Source organism: Tachypleus tridentatus, chromosome 7, assembly GCF_004210375.1.
Source record: "Tachypleus tridentatus isolate NWPU-2018 chromosome 7, ASM421037v1, whole genome shotgun sequence".
NCBI lineage: Eukaryota > Metazoa > Arthropoda > Merostomata > Xiphosura > Limulidae > Tachypleus > Tachypleus tridentatus.
The window spans coordinates 148,710,824-148,730,605 of NC_134831.1; the positions used below are offsets into that span (position 1 = coordinate 148,710,824).

A 19,782-nucleotide genomic window follows, 5' to 3' on the forward strand; every position below is an offset into this window, starting at 1 on the left:
AAGAGAGATACACCATTTTACACAAATTGTTTTTTAACTGAGCTGGGAGTATAACAACACTTCAATTACTAGGCACCATTACAGGTGGATGAAGTGGGTTTAATACACTGATGCACATTTTCATCATAATACTTTCTTCATGGTTGTTATAAATAATAAAAACTTTTTTCTTTAAATCGATAATTGCAGTGTACAACTAGCAAAATCTACACAAATGTAGTCATGACTTGATTTATAAAAACAAACTATGATATACAGATTTATTGTTTTGAAAGGTACAAATTAAAGAACGTAAAATTGTTTTGTTGCTTTTGGTAGTTTATATGTATTATTAAATGATGGTACATTGAATAAAAACACCTGAATCTTTACTAGATATATCTATGGAAATGAACAAAAACATAACATTAAAGAGTTAAAGTCAATACCAGAGCTATTTATATTATATAAAGTAGTTGCATTTAAAAAAAAGACTTAAAATTTAAATTATGAATTTCAACTTTTCAAAAACTCTCAAAACTTTATAAAACAACTGACGAACCAAAACAAATATTGAGCTTTTGGGGAACTTTTTTCACTTTAAAAAAGTTTATGGAATATTAGAAATGCAGTGAATAATGTTACGTAATATATTTATCCCGGACGAGTTTCCGATTTATTATGTTACGTATTAGGGTTTCAAATAGCCTGAAACTGAGTTAAATCGTAGTTTGGATTTAGAAGTTCGATAAATGCCGATATGTATCCAATTTGCGATATTTGCCAACAAGATTGATGCACACAGTTTTCATTCTTAAAATAAATATATTTTAATATCCAGACAATAATAGTTTATAATAACGGTTATTACAAACAGTTATTACAGATAATGATTTACTTACAAAAGGTTTAAAAACTTGCAAGCAATATTAAATCTTCTTTCCGGTCTGGAACTTCCTTGTTATTTTATCGAGGGTTCACGATAAGTGAATTAATTTCGTGTTAACGTAGATACAATTCACCTAAGAGGAAGCTGGTTAGTTCTGTATTCTTCGCTTGTCTCATCCTGTTTACAAACTGACTTTTTGCTGCTGAGCTTGTGGAGTGTGTTTGTGAAAATCCTCATTTCCAATGTAAATTCACTGAAATTAAATGTTTTGTAATGTTCAAAATCTCTAAACGTTCCTGGTGAAATATCTGTAAGTTTCCCGATTAATAATCGTTAACCAAAGTGATAGCTTTCGAGGTTTATAGTATACCAACTGTAGCAAACCAACAATATACACTGTCTCCATTGTAGTTAAGGTGATATTTCACATAAATATATTTGAATGGTAGTCACGCTATAAAGTATACAGTTATGGAAACTATATAATCCTAGGCTTGTCGGCTATTTTTGTAAAAAGCGGGTCATGTTATGTCCAATTATTATAAATGAAAAAAGAAAAGGAGGCAACACTCAGTGCGTTCGTATCCAAGTAAGGAGGTAATTTCACCAGATCACCAAATTCTGTTGATTTGGCTACTGATGTAGTTAAAGAGGAATTTAAACCTTTTGTGTCTGTTAGTTTATATCTCTGATAAACGACACTGCTAATCCTCTACCATACACATTCTATGTGATACTAGGGTGACCCTATCATTGTCGTTAGAAGGAATATTGTCTTTAGCTTCAAGTTCTGCCACTGGTGAGTCTGTTATAGTTCAGGGTATTGAGGGTGGATTTATTAATGTCCTTTTTTATAACATTTGTTTACCATCAGACCTAGTTTCGGGACTAGTTATGGTTGGAGTAGGACATATTCTGCCGACTAAGGGTGTATCATTATTGTTAGGAAACAATTTGATTGAGGGAAATGTAATCCAAGATGGCGAGCGAGCCGATCACTGTTTCATTTAAGGATGTTGTTGTTGTTGATGAGAATCTGGGGTAAATTATACTACGTAACAAGTGACACATAGTGGTGAATATATAACAGTATAAGGATATTTGTTTTTATTGCAGGAATAGAGAGCGTTATAAAATCGTACCATGAATAATGAACAATACCACAATATCCCAATTTATTATGTACTATCCAGTAAACGTTTAATTGACCCACAGTTAGTGATACCATTTTTATAGAATAGCTAGTTCAAAGTTTTATCATAATGCATTTGAAAATTTGTGGCAACAGTTATAAAAAAATGTAGTGAAAAAAAAGCCAACCAATCCAAAGCAGATTTAAGTGACTCAGAATTCAGGGAAAGTATAATTTTCCTTATTAAGTATAGGTTATAATGCGTCACCTAATGAGTTATAAAATTCACCGTGGTATGATTTTGAAACCACTGCTTACATATATGGCGAAGTAATGGAGCCAGTAAACCTCTGGCTATGAGTTACAAATATATTACAGCACCATTAAAAAAATGTCCACGGAGTGTCTTTATAGCAGAAGACAACAAAATATGTAGTAACAAACGTATTTGATGTCATTTTTCTGGGAAAATTAACTTGTTAAAATTACGTACACACACAAGTGTGCATATTTTTCAGCTTTAAAGTCCTGATTAATACAAACATACATGCTGGGTAGGACACGATTCATGTTATGGCAGCTGAAGATACAGCCATGTGCTAAGAGTTGCTTGTAAGTATATTTAATTTTGATATATTTCACTATCTGTATTAAGCTTCCTTTTCAAATAGAATAACGATGCAGCAGTGAGATATTTTAACATGACTGTACGGTTTGACAAACATGCTCTGAGAAGGTACCAAAGAAAAGAATCCTGAATTGAGTATAAATGCTATATTGTAATTTCCATTACATGTCCATAGGATAACAACGTCCAGCATTTTAATATTTTAGCATTTGTTATATAGACATATATATCATAAAATTGTCCACATGCCTAAATAGTATAACAGATGCTAAAATATTAAAATGAACACCTTCATCCTATGAACGTATAAGGAAATTTCCACTATAGTTTGTACGTATATATTAGAATCCTTTGCTCGAATGTTTTGAAACTAATTACTGAAATATCAGAAGTTATAGATATTACGTGTATCAGTGTCTGTAGCGACTGAGCGTTAGAAGTGTGTGAAAGACAAGTCTTTCACGGTATGACATATTTTATGAATGAACACATTACAACTGGAGTGAATATTGTAAGATTAATAGATCTTACCAGCCAATGGCCAAAAACCAAAAAGAATAAGCAGTTTAGTGAGTGTTGATATAGACATTCAATGAAAAGCAGTTTTAATGTGTGTGTTGACCAAAGCAGAGATTATAAAGCAGTTTAGTGTGTGATAATCAAAGCAGACATTGTAAAGAAGTTTCCTTTTAAAACTGATAAAACATATGAATGTTTCACAAAAAGTAGCTGCAATTTAACATGACCATCAATTAATGTCTAATTTGATTTATTTTTTGTTTGCTTAAAAGCAAAGTCACTTTGGGTCATCTGCCATGTCTACCGCAGGGAATCAAACTTCGTATTTTAACGTTGTAAAACCTACGCTTACAGCAATCCCACTGGGGAACAAAATTTATTGGTCCGGCATGGCCAGGTTGTTAGGGAGCTCGACTCGTTGTCTGAGGGTCGCGGGTTCGAATCCCCGTCACATCAAATACGCTTGCTCTTTTAGCCGTGGGGGCGTTATAATGTTACAGTAAATCCCACTATGCGTGGGTGAAAGAGTAGCCCATGAGTTGGCGGTGGGTAATGATGACTAGCTGCCTTACTTCTAGTCTTACACAGATAAGTTAGGGACGGCTAGCACAAATAGACCTCGTGAAGCCTTGCGCGAAATTAAAATAAAACAAACAAAGTTTTTCATACAAAATGGGGAAGAGACACCAATCTGATGATGACTAGAGTGTAGACAAATCACGCTTGTAGTTGCAATGATGTATAATAGTATTAGCAGTAACCACATAAGAACAGAGTTGTTTGACATATGACTCATAATAACACATATGCTAACTTAGACCTAAGACTGTAGTCTCTTATAAGCACAGTAATAACGCGTCCCCTGGGAAAAGTTCAGGTCACTCCTTTATTGTTATCATTTAAATATTTTTATTATTACTCATCCCCTGTGGTTCCGCTTATAACGATAAAAATCGAGTAAAGAAACATTTTCATGGTTATACCAATTGAATTTCAAGCAAATAAAATATTATTTTAGGCTTCTAAATAACATGACTTCTTATGAATAACAAACCTATCTGGAAATCCTGTCAACCTCTATATTATTATTAAAATATTATCTTTATTATTACAAATCTTTGCTGCTGCAACAAGTTATTCATTCCCAATTAAATAAAAGGTCATTTTAGACTTATTATTATTATTATTAACAACACATTTATAAGAGAGGTTCAGTCAACCCTTCTTTTAAAAATATTAAATAAACATAATTAAATATTATAGCAATTGTTATCACGTTAGCAGAGAATTCACTATTGTTTCACAACAAAAATTGAAAAAATAGGTAATAAGGGTTTATTATTATCCTACATATCACATAGTAATGGTTTGACGTCGATACAAAATACGAGCGAACTAACTACGCAACAAACAAGACATGACTATCAGGCATTCTGACGTCAAGCTACAGACACTACTAGATTATGGGCAATTTTTAAGTCTTCGCCTACTCGTTAAATCTTTCTTTGTGTATCCTAAGAATTTTTAAACATGGTTAGTAAATATATTATGGAACAATTCGTCCAGTTGATCTACCTGAAAAAGCGTGGTATCAAAAATGAACTATGAAGTATACCACTCAACTGAAACATCTATGAAGTATACCACTCAACTGTAACATGATTAACATTATATATCGCTAAATGTTAAAAGAGCAACATACATATACATCGCAAGTAGTTACACAAACACAGAAAACGTATTCATATCAATGCCAAATTAACCTCTATGTGATACATTAAAATATATAACTATAGATAACACAATTTGACCTAAAAAGTATACCAGTAGTTCAAGTCATAGTATCAAACATTGTCGTATTTTTATCTCGTATCACCTATATGTGATACATTAAAATATAATAGAGCTACTATATTGATAAATCGATTGCCCTATTTTCACAATAACAAGTCACAAAGAGTTTGTGAACCAAAAATTCCAAAATGGACATTATAAGACAACCCTCTTCCAAAGAATAAAACATTTATCCAAAATAAAACAAGTTTTAATGTTGTTCTACAATAAAAACTTTGTACATACGCGTTTAATCACGCATAAGCTCCATAAATATTTATATGAAATCATAGTTGGAATAGATTTCCGGCTGATTTCTATATATAACTATAGATAACACAATCTGACCTAAAAAGTATACCAGTAGTTCAAGTCATAGTATCAAACATTGTTGTATTTCTACCTCTTACCACTGTGCACAAAGATTCGAAAAAAACATTTGTGTATGTTTTTATTGGAATAAAATTTTTGTTACTGGCCGTTAACTTACGCACCTAAAACTTTTCCATGGGCGCCCGCAGGAAGGGGCAATAGAGAGAATTTGTTCCCACCCTTACATTTCACACACACACACAAAATTGTACATATTTTGATGTAAACTTAACATCATAGTTAAACTAAATATGTTTAGTATATTTCATTAAAACTGTAAATTTATGTTTGCTTTTATGCACACATAACATATTCTATTGAATTACACTGTAAATCCCATACATACATGTTTTGTCCTCCTCACCATAAGCATTTTTGTGGTCGCCATAAACTGGTTTCCAAACTTCTCACCATTCAACAGGCTTGAGGTCATAAGGATCTTGGTGCAGCTATTTTGCATCTTTAAAAACATAACCTTGAAAAAATTTTATCTTAAAGATGCGCGTGTAGGAAAAAAATGGAGTCCTCCATGGTTCTAATAAACTGCATGCTTCACAACAGGGCAGTTAGAGCTCAATACTCATTTCAATCCTCTAATTATACAAACTTTTAATGTGTACACTACACCAAAAGTTATTATTAGAGCTCTAATGGTTGTTGATATAAGGCCTTAAACGAAAGATAATTAGGTTTGATAAAACCCAAGAGCTAACATCATCTTACCGTAAATTCCGGCGTATAAGTCGAAAATTTAACACCAAATTTCAAGTTTAAAAATCCATCCTCGACTTATACGGCGGTGACGTTTTTCATGACATGAATTATAGTAAATTCAGATTCGAGAAAACCATCGCAAATCAAAATTATATGAGATGACATATAGGTATTTATTTATAAAATAGTAAAATACTAGTAATCCTACTCAACATGGGATCGATCAAACACAAAGTCCCATTCCTCACCATTCAAATGGTCATCGTAAAGATCCTCTTCTGGAATAATGTCATGCTCCACTGATGATGAGGGGATATCGTCATCCTCTTCCCATAACATATCATCCTCCGTACCGTCCATCGCATTGGTAATTGAGCATTTTTTGAATGAGTTGACAACGATTTTAGATCAATAGAGTCCCAGGAATCTTTTACCCACTGACACACTGTAGGCAAAGATGCAGCACGCATATTTCCGGCAGCAGTGTAAGTTTTTTGACCCAATGCCATCCACTCATTCCACTTGGTGCGCATAGAATCCTTAAATGGTTTATTTAACGATACATCCAGAGGTTGCAGTACAGATGTTAATCCATCTGGAATCACCGCCATATCTGTTTTTTTCGATTTTAATGCTTTTTCGTAGTATCCGTTAAATGTGACTTGAACATGTCCCACACTAACAACGATTTGGGTTTAAGCATGGCACCTGGCCGACGGGCCCACACTTCGTTAATCCATTTGACACATCCACTATCGTCCATCCATCCTTTTCTTGTACATGAACCACGACTCCTGGCGGAAACTTGTCTTTGGCATCGTTTTCTTTTAAATATTATCATAGGCGGCAGTTTCGTTCCATCGGCGAGGCAGGCCAATACGACGGTGAAGTGTTGTTTTTCGTGCCCTGTGGTCTTCACCAGAACTGTCTTTTCTCCTTTTTTGTTAATTGTAGTGTTGCCGACGACATCAAAAAACATGGGCGTTTCGTCCATATTTCCAATGTGAGCCATATCGTATTCATTTCGTTTTCTTTGATTGATGACGAAGGTCTGGAATTGCGTGATCTTGTAGTCCAAATCTTTCGGTAGCTGTTGAGCAATTTTGTCTTTTGACGAATGACCAGATCATGACGATGCATAAAACGAGAACACCAACTGACTGTTGCCTTAAAATCCATGCTGTCTTCTTTATTCTTAGCTGCCCATTGTAAAGCTTTCAGTCGGATAAGGGCACTTGTTACAATTCTGCCACATTGACGTTCAGATAACACCCATGTCGCTATTTCCTTCTCTAATCTTGGCCATTTTTCTTGATTTTGACCACGATTCGCACATTTGGTTAAGGGCAATTCTTTGATAGTGTTTTCTGCCTTCCTCCAATCTCTGACCAATTTTTCACTTATGCAATAGTGCCGAGCTGCTGCGCTGTTGCTACTGTCTTTGGCTGCTTGAACGACTTTTATCTTGAATGCTGCATCATATTTCATTCTTCTTCGTGGTTGACTGGACATCTTGCTTGTTTAACGATTTATAATTATTTAAAAATTTGTCACTGAAATTTGTAACTGACATTTTGAAACTGGAAATTGAAACTGGATAGACAGTTAAAAATTCATTCAGAGCCGATTGGTCAGCTAATTTCCTAGCTAAGCGTAGCAAGGTCAGACACACCAGATAAAAGAAAATCAATAAATTTGTCTAGACAGGAATACCGTAAGGTGCATAAAACGTGACACTTCTTCTTTTAGTGAAAGCCTTATTTGTCGAGCAAGCAAGTCATGTTGGCCAATCAACGCAGATTTCTCACTTTACTTTGGCAAACGAAACGTCACGTGAGTGAAAGTGCACGAATGAGTCAGCAAAAATGAATTCTCAGAACACGTAGTGACAGAACTTTTGCTCTCTATTGTAAAGTGCAAATCTGTCATTTTTATGCCGACCAGAGGCGAGGCGTAGCTAGTCACAGCGGATAATAAGAATTCTTGAAAATGGCGCCGTCTGACAAAGTCTGCTGATGACGCAGTTGATTATTGAATATCACTTCCTTAGCTACACCTCGCCGCTGATGCCGACTGAAATATTCCGACCAAGCGATTTGAGCCAGAGAAGGGGGTCGACTTATACGGCAGGTATATGTCAAAATCATGATTTTTAGGCCAAACTTATAGACCTCGACTTATACGCCACGTCGACTTATACGCCGGAATTTACGGTAGTTATTTTTAATTTGTATAAACTCATTTACCAATCTCTCCGCTCCAGACGAGTTTCCGCTATTCATCTTCTTTAGCAGTGGTAGACACTGGAATGTCTTGTGTATTTTACTTTTTGTGTTACTGAATTGAAAGCAACCCTGTAAATTATTAAAATGCAGTTGATGGAAGAAAAAGTATCTTTCTTAGGTACATAATATTTACCTCATGTAATCTTCTCTAATGTTTGGTTTGTCGATTTTCTATAGTAACTTCAAATAGTATGTATACTTGTATATTAAATGATATGCACACATCTATAATGCTTTTAAAGATGGTCATACTTTTAAAATCATAATAACAACTATTCGAAAATCAAAACTTGCAGAAATTAATATGTCCCCAAATGCTACTTTTTAGTCAACTATGACTGTTTGGGAAGTCCGTGTAAAGCTAAATAAGGGTTATCTGCACTAGTTGTCCCATATATCGAAGTCGTTTCATTGAATTGTTTGGTTATGTGACCTGGAAGGATCAGGTACATCCTGGATCTCTGCCTCCATTTTCGTCTGTTGATTTGATTCGTGAGTGTTGTTTATAAAGCCCATACTACAGAGAAGGGAGCTACTAAACATTATCCACTGTCAACTCTTTTATCAACAAATAGTGGGATTCACTGTAACCTTATAATGCCTTCATGGCTTAGAGAACGAGTATTTTCGGTAGGTAGGTATGTCATGTTTATTGGCACAAAGTTACTAGGCTATCTGCGTCAAACAAGATATAGTATAGTATAATGGTATATAGAAATGAAGGTAAAAATACGTAAAATCTGTAAAATCAAGACCTGCCAGGAAGGCTGAAGCATTAAGTTCAAACTTGCTGTCAGACACCTGAAGTTGGCATTTCCAGTCCTGGGTTCAGGTCAAAATAAAAATGTGTAAAAGAAATCATGCTAAAACAGTGTATAGTCCAATAAAAACCTTAAATTAAGTTAAAAAGACCAATGGCTTGTAAAAATGTAAAAAAATGAGTGAGGCAGCATGTTCGTTGTGACGAGGATTCGAATCAGAAACCCTTAGATTATGAGTTGAACGCCCTAACCATCAGGTAGGTCTGTACTGAACTGACAGACCAGAGAGACGGAAGCTAAGCAACAGCACCTACCACCGCCTGTGTATTACTCTAATCAAAAGGATTTAACCGTCACTCTTACAATACATCCATTGTCCAATAGTGAGGATAGCGGTTTTGCGTCAACGTACGCAAACCATGTATCCTAAGAGTTACAGTCTGTTATAATGATGGCCTTGCCATGCCAGGACTATTTAATTTCCTATTAGCTAAATATGGTGAAAAATATCTTCTTAAGCCTAAAATCGTGAATCGATCGACAGAAGTTTTCATTTGGCTAAAATCTCATTTATAAAAACTTCTTTGTACAAGCTTAGGTTTCGAGTTCTCTCTCCAAAAAAGACAATAATTCTCACAAAATGTTGTTCTGGTATTGACGAGATGTCTTCCCAAAGGATGGATACTTTTGATCAGAAATTTTAACTTGATTTTTATGTTAGAAAGGATTCAGTATGTTCACGACATCTAAAACTCTGCACACTTAGTAGAGACAACAAAAAACAACAAATTGTACTCTTTGATATCACTCATTTGTTGAGGTCTGATTAACCATATTCAAGTATGAAATCAATAAATGATCATAAGACAAACACAAGTGGTGGATACAAATTAACTTATTCATACTATTTCAACTATTTCTCAGTTTTCTTGTTCTCTTTACCCTGGATTCTAACGTTTATGGATGACTTCTCTCCCTTCAACAGAAATTAATCCACAACGTTTGCATTTTACGCAAACACTACACCTTTCAATATCGCTCTTCCAACTGAACCTAGGATAAACATGATTTTGAGACACTTGTCAACTGTATATTAACGAGTTTAGCACTGAAAATAGGTCATAGGTTATTTACTTTACAAACAGCAATGGACTTTCACCAAAATTTTGGCACAAATGGAAGGAATATTTAATTTTCAAATGAAGGTTTCTCTGCAAAAGGCGACCCAATGTGATTAAACTTTGTACTGTACAAAAGCTTTGATACTAAGTTATCGTTGAAAAGAAGTTTTAGTGCTTTTTGTCGCTTGCTGGAAACTACGATAACCAAAACAGCTATTATTTCTAGGAAAGATTCCCAATTTTAGGGCTAAAAAGTATTAAAACCCAGAAAACTCCCAAATACTCTCTACGTTAAAAGGAACAAAATTGCATAAATCCGTCTTAAAAAAGGTAAAATGAACGAAATTCATAATTTTTTTTCAGCAACAGTAAACAGTACCGTTACAGAATTAAACACAAATATCAATATTGAAGAATAAATGAGGCTGTTTAGCGATGATATGGGATAACACATTTATATACTTGAATTTTGCAGTGCAATTACATTTTTTACACTTTTATTTTTATACAAAATTGTGTTAACTGCAATGAATAGTTAAATGAATTGTAGCGACTAATGAATGTATAAAGCATTTCAATAACTGTACAATGAACCATAGTGAACTGACAAACAAACTGTAGCGACTAATGGATGTACAAATCATGTTAATAACTGTGCCATGCACCATAGCGAATGCAGAATCGAACTGTAGCGACTAATGGAAGTGCAATTCATGTAAATGATTGCGTAATGAGCCACAGTGAAGCGAAATCAAATAAACTAGTAATTGATAAATAACAAGGTTATATGTGATAATATCTAGTGCAACCCTTATCACGCAATGTTTTCTACTTTTGCAGCAACTGAACTAAAAATATACACCAGAAAGGTTCCTTGTCCTCAAAAATTTCGGTGCAGGTGCAAAGGTTTTCTTTCTATCCAGTTTGTTCTAGAGCTATGACAGTTTTGAAAAATCTCAAACTTCTTCCATTATAACGTAATTAGTCGACCTAGAGTATGACCTTAACCTCTGTGCCACATTCAATATAAGTTACTCAACTGATTCTTGTGCAACTCGTAACTTTTGTATCAATTTTGCTCAAAACAATAAGAAATATTTTCCAGTTACATAGTTACACAGAGAAATGGAGTACCACGATGAATGAACGAACGAGCTATAGTAATAAACGGACCGACAGAGCGTAATAGTTGCAACTAGTGGTGAGAATAAATAGGTGAAGATGTGTACATAAACAGTGTAAAATAGGATACGTTACTTGATTTACTTCACTTTTACAGACTTTTACTTCTAACGTACATTTAACATGCCACTAAACCCCTCTATTGGAATGTTCAGAATAAAATCGATATTATTAATGAGGCAAACAGGTACGTATGTGTTTTTTATTTTCCATTTACTTTTTTTTAATTTCTCACTTAAACTCTTTTAGATCAGTTGTTATTGGAACTGGATATATACATTTATGTATACAGTGTTTTAGCCTTGCATCGCTTTACAACATTTCACATACACCCATGGTAGAAAACCACTTGCGTGTAGTGTTTGTAATATTTGATGGCTAGTCGTTTTACTACTGTTTTAACAAATATAAGTTCAGTAATTATTACAACTTAAAATATGAACCATACATATTTATATGTATAAATACTATTTCAAAGACATTTCAATAAAAGGAAGAATACCACGGCAAAGACACTGTTAAAGTTTCATTACTTATGGAATATTCCAGAATTACTTGAGATAACATAAAGACTACAATATTTTATGAAATATAAAAATAATAAAACTCGAAGATAGAAATGAAAATTAACATAAACAGATGGTCGTAAAGCTGGATTTTTATACAGTTATTTTGTTACAAAGTGTTATCGGATTTAATCATGTTTCATCAGGACAACAGCTTGAAATCGGCGTGACATAGACTGCAGAGAATGCTGTCAGGTGTATTGAACGATTGGTCTCTATTATAGAGCAAGTGGGTCACAGAAATTGGAAGATGATCAAGATGGCAAATACGAAGTCATGTTCATCCAAAAGGTTTTCATCAGATTCAAGAGAAGGACTCGCCGAGAATCAAATTTATAGATATTAAATATGCCGTCCTTGGCGCCACGGTTCGTAACTGTAACACACCACTGCATTAAAATATGTTTGAAGTTAAGCAAACAAAGCTACGCAATGAGCGATATGTTCTCGGCACATCACGGGTATCGAAACCTGGTTTCTAGAGTTATAAGTCCGCAGACATAACACTGTGCCACTGGTAGACGCATAAAAACATGCAAGTTATTCTTACAAAAGCTTTATTAGCCCTCTGTACTTCAGCTTCGGGACGAATTAGACAATAATTATTTTACGACCATATACCACTCCGTAGAGCGAAGCATGGACCAAATTAGGCTTGGATATGTATATCAGCTAAGACTTATAATTTAGTTCACTAACCTAGGTTTTAATTTAAATTCCTAAGAATGCTAGATTTAAATTAGACTGTATTTAGTTCAAGTTCGAGATGTTTCAGTGTGCTAACATCAAAACAATCCATTATAAAAACTGATTTTAATCTAATTGGATAATATATCCATTATTCTTTTAGAAGGTGCAGTCTTAAAACTCCCTTCGCTAAATAGACAATACTCGTTACTCGTGATAAAAACTGCTATTACCACAACTTTATTAAACGACATCACATACAAGAATTTCTTTATAACTTAGAGCAAATCTACATTATGGCTATGCGTATTGCACCCACCAAGAGTATCGAATCCCGGTTTTTAGCGTCCCAAGTCCACAGACATACCGGTGAACCAACTGATGGCACACATACAAAGAGCGAGAACTGATTTTATTTGATAAATGTATGATATCAACAAACACATCACCGATCTGAATATTATGCATGGGCTCTAAGTCAGACGGCCCCTGTAAAACGTAACCGAACACCCCGTGACACTGCTACAGGCCGCATGTTATGCAAAAAAATTCAACGAATACGATCACAAATATAGATAAACAGATTCACAGTTGCCAAGAGTACGAAAGACTCCTAAACGATATAAATTACATGAGCATGATAGGGTAAAATATGTTAGAGCAGGAAATACTAATAAGTGAAATGGTAAAAATACTTGGTCACGCGCAATTTACTGTTTATACGACCATTATAAACGGTATGAAGAAACAGCTAGTATAATATCTAAAGAAAAAGAATGAGGCAGACCAGAGATTCTTTTAGAGTGTGACTAAGAGTCACTTTTTTGTGATCAGCAATAAATGAAGGAAATAAACTTTGCATCATCCAAAACTTGAAACGCGTCCTCAGCTAAAAAATGGATAGCCCTCGTGTAGTTTTGCGCGAAATTCAAAACAAACCAAAAAATGGTTATGCAAAGTTCTCTCCTTGAATATGGATATTTTGGAAGAAGTGTGGTAGACAAATCACACATGAAATATCAAACTTGCTCAACACGTTTTACTGTCTCTAAAGCACGTTACCACTGGAATAACGAAGACTTGTCACGATGGTTAAATATAGCTCCGGAGGGTGGCAGACAAACATATAACCTATGCATAAATTAATAGTGATAATGTAAAAATATCGTATACTAACACAATAAAATAGCTTTAGAACTACCTGGAGGAGTTACTTCGGAAAGTTAAACGTCAGTTTTCTGGTACTGTAACTCACTGTACTTTAAAAAATAACATGAAAACTGTACCAGGTTATCTATCGAAACACAGTTGAAGATATTCTTCGCTGAATAACAAGTTAGTTATTCAGAACAGTTTATGTTACATAATGTTAAAAGAGTGATCACTCTAAAAGGCCTTTATTATTCTATGTACGAATACTTTTAGCAAGTGGTGTAAAATCACTGAATTTCTGTCATACAAACTTATCAGTGTAAGAGAAAAGAGCATGAATAATATACTAGTTCTTGTTTAATTAACGTCACGCGACATACAAGTTTCAGACTTTAGAACAGGTTCCTCACCTTGGAAACTTTGTTGTTAAAACCATCTGAAAACAACGTGGCGTGTTCATTCTTCCCTACCTATACAATGTCAGAAACAGAACGATACCACATCTACCTTTATGATTACTGCCGAATGTACCCACATGTTAAGTTAACGAGCACATTAAAAACGTTTATAGTCGGGCGTAGATGCAATTTAGATGTAAGACATACTCTAAGACAAAAATGCGCAGTAACTGTTCATGCCCGCTTTAATTTACGTTCACCTATAAGAAATTCAGATGGAATTTAATAACGAGTAAAGAATATGTTGTGCTCTGTTTTTGGTCAGACTAAATAAGTTGTATACAATACAGTCATACAGCATTAACGTAATAATGGTTTAATCAAACTATATGGAGCACAGTAGCACTCGAAAGCCAAGAGTTGAAGTTAATATTATTTAGGTTTGTTGAATTTCGCGAAAAGCAACTCCAGAATTATTTGCGTCAGCGGTCCCAAGTTTGGAAGTGATTTGTTTGTTTTTAATTTGCGCAAAGCTACTCAAGGTCCATTTGCGCTAGCCGTCCCTAATTTAGCAGTGTAAGACTAAAGGGAAAGCAGCTAGTCATCACCCCCCACCACCAACTCTTGGGCTACACTTTAATCAATGAATAGTGGGATTGACCGTAACATTATAACATCCCCATGGCTGAAAAGGCGAGCATGTTTGGTGCAACGGGTATTCAAACCCGCGACACTCAGATTACGAGTCGAACGCCTTAACCCACCTGGCCATGCCGGGCCCTTGTAAGTGATAGACCAGAGGAAAGGCATCTAGTTAACACCATTCATCCCCACTTCTAGGCCTACTCTTTACCAATGAAAAATAACTGACTTTAAAACTATAACTTTCACATAGCTTAAAGGGCGAGCATGTTCGGTGACAAGATTCGAATCCGCGACTCTCATTTTGGGAGTTGAGCACCGTAAACATCAAGCCATGCCACACCCGTTCTTTAAATATAAAAAAATGAATATTAATAAGCATTTTTTTTAAATGCTGAATCATTTAGAACGACATAAGCTCGTTCAAACGTTTCTAGTGCACTAAGTATAATTGTCTTACATGTAGTATATTTTCTAATGTCTTCCAACGAGAAAACATTAGAAATTTCATCGATACCGTAACTTATACGGAGTTTCTAGACATGTTTTTTTAAGAATTATGTAAAGGTGTTGAAATAAGTATTCAAAAATCATTTAGAATAACATGAGTCATAGCAACAACTGAATAATTGAGTGCCAATAAAAACTACGCACAGATATTACATACTGCAAGTATTCATAAACTTTATATTCAAGTGCTAATTAAACGTAAAAATGAAAAGCAACGTACAATAAAATATATTTGTAAAGCATTAATAAATACTGAATTAAACCAACATATACACATATATGTAATTTTATGTTTGGTTGATGTGATATTACTATAAATTACTTACCAGCATAATTTCAATCTCTACAACTTTAAGGGCTGATGTGAATCCATCAATTCGAGGAGCTCAACTACCTTACAAGAAATGTATTAATTGTGATCTTTTTTTTTGAAGCTGCATTTCAATGATTCATTTTGCGTTAAGTTAGAACTCTTTATTCATACATGAATAAACTTATGAACCTATATTTATCGTTCTCTCTCTCTCTCTACAGGTGCCCCCCCCCGCTACTAGTACAGCGGTATGTCTACGGATTTACAACGCTAAAATGAAGGGTTCGATTCCTCTCGGTGGGCTCAGCAGATAGCCCCATGTGACTTTGCTATAAGAAAACACACACTCTCTACAGGTACCTGTTGCTGGGCCACAAGTATGTGTTATAACCTTAATCTCAAATAACATGTACAGCGAATAAATTGTGCAACCTGAAGCCGTATGTATTGATCATGAACGTTTAATATTTTTAACTATACGTTTCTTATACAGAGCAAGGAAAGATCTATTCGATTACAGTTTTGTAACAATACAACATCACGAGTAAACTGGAAAGCTGTATTTTTTAAAAAAACTGTTTTCCAAAGGTGTGAAAATATAAAAAAAAACATATTATAGGAAAATAAACAAACGAACCACGCAGAGATGTTAGAATTATAAAAGTTTAAATAATGTTAATATATTAGCAATTTCAATATAGTCATACAAGAGCGATACCCGGCATGGTCAGGTGGTTAAGGTACTCAACTCGTAATCTGAGGGTGGCGGGTTCTAATCCCCGTCACACCACACATGCTCGCCCTTTCAGCCGTGGGGGCGTTATAATGTGTCAGACAATTCCACTATTCGTTGGTAAAAGAATAGCCCAAGAGTTGGCAGTGGGTGGTGATGACTAATTGCCTTCCCTATAGTGTTACACTGCAAAATTATGGATGACTAGCGCAGATATCCCTTTTGTAGCTTTGCGCGAAATTCAAAAACAAACATGGATACTAACGTAGGAAGGAGCAAGAGAGGGCATTTACCCATCCCCTTTTACATTGCATTAAAAATTGCACGTATTATGATAAGTTTAATATCGTAGTTAAACTAAACATTTTATTAATTTTTTATTACAACTGTAAGTTTATGTTTGGGTTTAAGCACATATAACACATATTCTTTTAGTCTGCTAACTTACACTGTAAAAGTTGATTCTCTACATATAAGTTTTGCTCCCCCATTTAGTTATAGAAGCATTATATGCAACGCATGAAAGTAAATTAAAAAGAAGTAATAATTACTGAATCTACCTTACTGCTTGATACCTCGGACCCTATTCTTCAAGGTATATATATAAAACATTAATTTCTTAACACGATACTGGTCAATACAACATATTCTCAAGGAAATAATCTGTCATTAAACGACTATGTTTGCCGCTTTATTAGCCGTGAGGCAGGTATGTGCATCAGGCAAATACGTGCATACACAGGAACAAAAGCAAAGAAGATTAGGAAGCAGCATGCATCTCGTTTCTTTTGTTGAACTTATTAATTACATGACACAATACCTACGAATTTATATTTTAATTAAGAGAATGTAAGAAATCAATACACTATACGTAATAAGTTTGTTAATTAAATCTTATCGTCTAAGGAAATCATCGAGAACGTTTGTGTTTAAACACAAAAAGTAACACGCTACAGAAATCGGTAAACAGAAACATATATATATGAGCGTTTTCAAATTTATTTTAAAACGCAATTGTATTAGAACACTTGTAAGTCTTGTATTCAATTTCATAAGGCACGTTAGTACATTTAGTCATTACGACAAGGTCACCTTTGTAAAGATGAAAACTAGAAAGGGTTTTTTATTCGTTCCTTTGTGTAATAATGTTAATAAAAATATTGCTCACATGATCCTTTTACAGAAAATTAAAATGATCATTGTCTAAACCTGCAGCAATTATGTTGTTGTTGGTTTTTGGTTTTTTTACAGCAAAGCGACAACGGGTTATCTGCTGTATTCACCGAGGGCAATCGAACCTCCTTAGTTTAGCATTGTAAATCCACAGATTTACAGCTATCCGACCGGGAAACTATAGTAGTTAATCATTTTTACTTTCAAAATATTTCTATAGCGGAGATAACACCTAAAATCAGATTTGCAAACAAAAATATCTTGATGTGAGGGTATGTGTGTATGTGTTTTCTGAAATCAAAGCCACAGCGGGCTATCTGCTGAGACTACCGAGGCGAATCAAACGCCTGATTTTACGTTGTAAATCCATAAACTTACCGCTATCCCAGCGGTGGACATTCACTACTAACCCCCTTCCCCTTTATTTTTGAAAGCGAACGACTTTGTCTCCATTTTCATCGTGGAACGTCATCTCATATTTGAACACACATAGTATATCTTATGAATAACGTGATTTAAAGTTTTTGGACCACCAAAATTAAATTACCAAATTTACTGTCCTCAAGATATGTTTTTGTATGCATATAACGTGTATGGTGATACAGTTACAAGTCGTCTATCATCCAGTGATTTAAATATTTTAATTGTTTCACTGTGTTATTAAGATCGATAATACGAGAAAGGGTAACGCGCATATATCATAAGCATTAAACTTTACATTCGGAAAACGTCAGTCACAAATAGCTTTTCTGCCCGATTCCCATTTTTCGAAGTTAGTACAAAGCTTAGCCTACATTTCTATAAGAAATACGCTGTTTTGGACTGCAAAGATAACTATCACATTTAAATATTCCGTAATAGGCAAGTGGCTGAAGTGAGATTCTGTCTCGTTCAGAGCACGAGCTTGTCGAGCACGTTTTGTACGTGTGTTATTCAAGTGTCTAAATTCTTTAACTATGCACCTGCCATATTATAAAAAAAAACCACTAAATTAAATATTCAGAAAAATACGTAATAATATCATTACTCTTCTCAATAACAACTCATGATATTTATGAGAAGCTACTACACTTCGTCTTCTCCTCAAATTGGCTGAATCTATAAATAAGTCTCCTGATAAAGCCTTGCACTTCTAAGATTCGATTCTCTTGAAAACCAACAGCAAAAGATTAACCAGGCCTTTAAACTATTATATCTAAATTTTCTAAATTTATCAGTAAACATATATTTCCAGACATATCACTAATTACCTATTTATCGGAAACTCCAAACAGTTAGTATGTTTACATCACATCACCTTTAATAATTTGGGTTCAAATTACAATCGGATTATGAACAGTTCAAACTCTGACATTACTCATCAGTGATAATTAAGACATAATTCCACGTGCCCCTTCACCAATGTCGTTAATATGTAATCAAGAGTTTCCTCTAATAAAAAAAAGAACCAGAAAAGAGATATAGAAGAAACAAGAATGAGAATTTCAAACCAATCAGAAGTGTCTGTCTTACTCTCCAGATTTTTCTCATAAAACGTCATATGTACGTTTACATAAGTGAATTATTTTCTTTCAAATCCGGTGACATTTTGTTATGATTAAAGTATTGACAACTAATGACTGCAAATGGCTCTATATCAATCGCGACGTAAGAGTCTTATCGATCATTTTATAACCCAAATATAACAAACATAGTAATAAAAAAATGTTCATTTTGGTAAACGAAATAATAATTTCACCCGAGTTTTTTTTCTTCCCGATTTGTAAAAAGATCCTTATGGGATAGAAAAAAATGAATATCATATTCGAAATCTGACTCTTCTTAAAAATGGATATATTTCAATTTTCATAGGGAACACTGATACCAACATGGAAAGATTTTTAAGGTGAGGGATCGGAGTATGTGGTTAACATTCATAAATGAACAGATTTCACTACACTTACTATTTCTAGTTAAGTACAGACTGGGATTAAAACTGATGGTTAGGACACTAGACTCGGAATCTGCGGGTTCGAATCCCATCACCGAACATACTCGCTCTTTCAGTTATGGGATTCGAACCCGCAGATTCCGAGTCTAGTGTCCTAACCATCAGGCCACACGAGGTCCTAACGGAATGAATATAACTGTCATTACAATGATTTTGCACATTTCAGCCACAAGCATCTTAACTAGCACAAAACGTGAAGGAAG

At 34.4% G+C, this 19,782-nt stretch overlaps 1 long non-coding RNA gene across 1 annotated transcript; it reads left to right on the plus strand.

Moving 5' to 3' along the window:
- The first annotated feature begins 2,338 nt into the window (after window positions 1-2,338).
- On the plus strand, window positions 2,339-16,126 carry LOC143258162 (uncharacterized). The gene is made up of 2 exons (XR_013032169.1): window positions 2,339-2,612; window positions 15,905-16,126. It is a non-coding gene; the product is annotated as an uncharacterized LOC143258162 (long non-coding RNA).
- The last annotated feature ends 3,656 nt before the right edge of the window (window positions 16,127-19,782 follow it).